The sequence below is a fragment of the Dipodomys spectabilis genome, unplaced genomic scaffold, assembly GCF_019054845.1.
Source record: "Dipodomys spectabilis isolate Male_0828 unplaced genomic scaffold, ASM1905484v1 ptg000078l, whole genome shotgun sequence".
In the NCBI taxonomy this organism is placed as follows: Eukaryota; Metazoa; Chordata; class Mammalia; order Rodentia; family Heteromyidae; genus Dipodomys; species Dipodomys spectabilis.
In genome coordinates this window covers 5,081,764-5,085,437 of record NW_024870755.1, presented here as the reverse complement: position 1 = coordinate 5,085,437, position 3,674 = coordinate 5,081,764, and the positions used below count along the sequence as shown (strand labels likewise).

General features: G+C 34.3%; 1 non-coding gene across 1 annotated transcript; it reads right to left on the bottom strand.

Annotated features, from left to right (window-relative positions):
• Positions 1-2,028: 2,028 nt before the first annotated feature.
• Positions 2,029-2,135, bottom strand: LOC122110479. Its single transcript, XR_006147878.1, has one exon. It is a non-coding gene; the product is annotated as a U6 spliceosomal RNA (small nuclear RNA).
• Between the last annotated feature and the right edge of the window lie 1,539 nt (positions 2,136-3,674).

Below are 3,674 nucleotides of genomic sequence, written 5' to 3'. Positions count from 1 at the left end.
TTATACATTGGCCATGAGTTGGTGGCTCAAGCAGCAGATATTCATGCAAAAATTGTTAATGGCTGGACACACCTGTGCAGTGCTTACTCGTGTAATAATACCAGTGTGGTGTCTTTCTTACTTCATCATGATGCAGATACCAATGCCCAAACTAAACGCCTCTTGACTCCCTTGCATCTTGCTCCTGGGAATATAGATAGCAAAAATACACTGGATCTCCTTCTCTTGAAACATTATATCAAACCAGGTCTGAAGAACAACTTGGAAGAAACTGCCTTTGATATTACCAAAAGGATAAGTATGCATCACTACCTCTTTGAAGTTGTGGAAGGCTGTACAAATTGTTCTATTAAATTGTAATGTTTCTGATAAGTTTCTTTTCTTTTATCTTTTTTTTTGTTGAATTTTATTATTTTACTGTGAAAACACCATACAGAGGGGTTAAAATTACATGGGCAAGGTAATGAGTACATTTCTTACCAAGCATTGTTGGCTCCTCCTTTATTTCCCCTTCCCATAACTTCTCATCTCCCCCCTACTCCCCTCCCCCCTCACTAACCCTCCCCCTGGCCAAAGTTGTAAAGTTCGTTTTTCTACATGACATCTTGTATATCTCATTGTTGCAATGGGTCAACCTGTATCCCTATTTAAACAATTTGTTTTTTTCCTTCCCCTCCACAAATCATACCAACACCAAATACAATTAAAGCGGGGGTTATACGGTGGTAGAGGGACATACAAAGCAACAAAGAAATCATCTTATAAATATGTTAGAAACAATTGCAAGAAAGAAAAAAAAAACATTCGAATCCTTATCTTGGGGTTCATTTCACCTAACATCAACTTATCTGACCATTTCTGCTTGTCTCAGACATATACTAGTTATTGCAAATAAGGGAAACCATAGGATATACGTTTCTTTGGGCCTGGCTTACTTCACTTAATATATTGTTTTCCAAGTCTTTCCATTTCCTAACAAATGGGGCAATGTCATTCTTTCTGAGGGAGGCATAAAATTCCATTCCATAGGATTCTATTTTCTTAATCCATTCATCTACTTAGAGGCATCAAACAAGACCATACTAAAGCTACCAGAACAACTATGTTCATTGCAGCATTATTTAGCATAGTTAAGATATCAGTTACGTTTCTTAAACATCAAAATGCCAGTCCATTCTTTGTGTCCATACAAAATATTTTCACAATCCAAATAACAGCAATATCTTAATGTAAAAATTCCGTGGAATTTTTCCAAGTGAATTGCCTGGCTTTGATGTCAAAATGTGAGTTGTTTGTGTACATCTGTAATGATTTCTGCACAGTTTAAGATTTTTTAATCAGAAATAATTTGATCTTATCTGTTGAAATGAGTGGTACAGAAACTAAAGATATTTCTGGTTCTTTTCTGAAAAAAGTGTATTTTAAAATATTCTATATTCTGTGTTTGCATAATATCCATAATCTATTTCATTCTTTCCTAGATATACTTTGAATTCAACATTGTTTTATAATATATATATTTATTAATAAATGTGTCCTTTCAGATTGCATTCCATATAGAAAATTTAAGATTACTTTTTTCTAGGTTCTTGTTTTTGTTTTTGTTTTTTGGTCCAGTCGTGGGCCTGAACTCTGGGCCTGGATGCTGTACCTCAGCTCTTCAGCTCAAGGCTAGCACTCTACCACTTGAGCCACAGCGCCACTTCTGGCTTTTTTTTGCTTATGTTGTGCTGAGGAATCGAACACAGGGCCTCAAGCATGCAAGGCAAGCTCTCTACCACTGAGCCACCTTCCCAGTCCCTTTTTCTAGGTTCTTATAGTAGTATGTTTCTTTGGGATAAAATGACAATGTTAACTAATTTCAAAAGTTTTGTAAAGGTTATTCTATGTAAAGGCCTTTCTAAGGTGAAGATTTAATACGCTGATGTCAAACTAATGTTTAATTCTAACACTTGCATATATTGTTACGCTTGTAATTTTGGAATCAACTTCTTAATAACTGTTTTTCATTTCTGCAACTGAAGAATGAAAAATATGGAATACTTCACATATTTCCATATTATCCTTGTGCAAGTGTCATGTTAATCTCTGTATTGTTGTAATTTGGGTATACGTACTACTGAAGCAGGTAGTATCCTCTAAATTTAAGTAATTAATGATGCAATCTTTATACAGGCTTATATCCTTGGGTGCCTATTTGTAGCAAGGAAACCTTATTGTTCATAACAATACTATTGATCTTATTTCCCTAAAATAATGTGTATAGTGGAAAAAATTTATATTGTTCAGTCAATTGCTCTCATTTATGTTTTTCTGTCAATGACAATTTTAAGGCTTTTTCATTTTAGATTTGATCATACTTTGAAGCACTTATAGCTAGGTCCTAAGGTGATGGCTTTTTCAAGTACTTATTTATGTAACTGAGTTAGCTTTGTGGAGCTAATAGTTTCAAAGTAAGCCTTGCTTAAGAGCTACTTCTAAACTTCTCCAGCTTAAATTTTCCCAAATGAGGTCTTACTGGCACAAATGTCTACCTGACCCTTTATCCTTCTTCCATGTAGGAACAGACGAACCAGAATATCCTACCCTGACAGCATAGATTGTCTTACTGGAACAAAACTAATCTTAGTTACAAGGGATCATAGAGAGATGAACATTTCGGACAGAACTGTTCAGACTAGAAGGTATTTTATCAAAATTTAAGTGTTTATTATACCTACCATTTCAAAAGTAGGTTAACGCCAAGGTGAAAAAATTCTTCATATGCATGATTTCCTGATGTCTGGCCTGTCTACCTTCCAACCAGGCAGGAACTTACACTACTGACTTTCTATCACCAAATATTTCCATAGCTCCAGGAGAAGTCCATGTTTCTCCTCATTATTAGGCCTTAAATTGGTAATGTTTTAATCACAGTGTTTCCTCTTGCCTCTACAAATGTTAAAGCTTTAGGTCTAACTCTACCTAACACTGAGGTACAGATAATGCAATAATACTTTAAAACAGAGTTGTCTTTGATACCCTAACCACAACAGAACAATGCAAAACATGTGCCCTTTTTATTATATTATATATAGTTAGATATTTTATATTTATATGTGCTGATTTCATATTTCACACAGTGAACCTTAGTAAAATAAATTGATAATTTGACAAATAAATTGATAATTATTTATTCCAATAAAGAGAATTGGAATATAAATAATTAGGTTTAGAATACATACGAGAATATGAAAAGTATCAATGTAATGTCTTCACTATAAACTTGTGATACCTTCTAAGTGTTCTTGTTCTTCTGAATTCACATGGTAAAAAAAAATGTTGTTTTCCTCTAAACTATAAAGGATTTTACTCTGCTGCTCTGTTTATTGTTTTAACTCGCTGGTTCCAAACTGTTTTTCTCCATATTTCTGAAGCATACCTATTGATTATATGCAAATTTTTCTGATATCATGTATGCAAGATATTTATCTTCTGCAAAATGTATGGGTTCTAGGATCCCATGTCCCAGTTACCCACATCATCAGATAACAGGGTCAAGACTTCTCTACTAGGCCCAGGCAACCTGCCAATAGAAAGTATTTGAAGATCCATGTCAATTTCTCATTTCCTATAATATTTCAGGGCCTCAATTCCTTGAGAAGCAGGAATTAGCAGTAAGCAATAGTGAAATG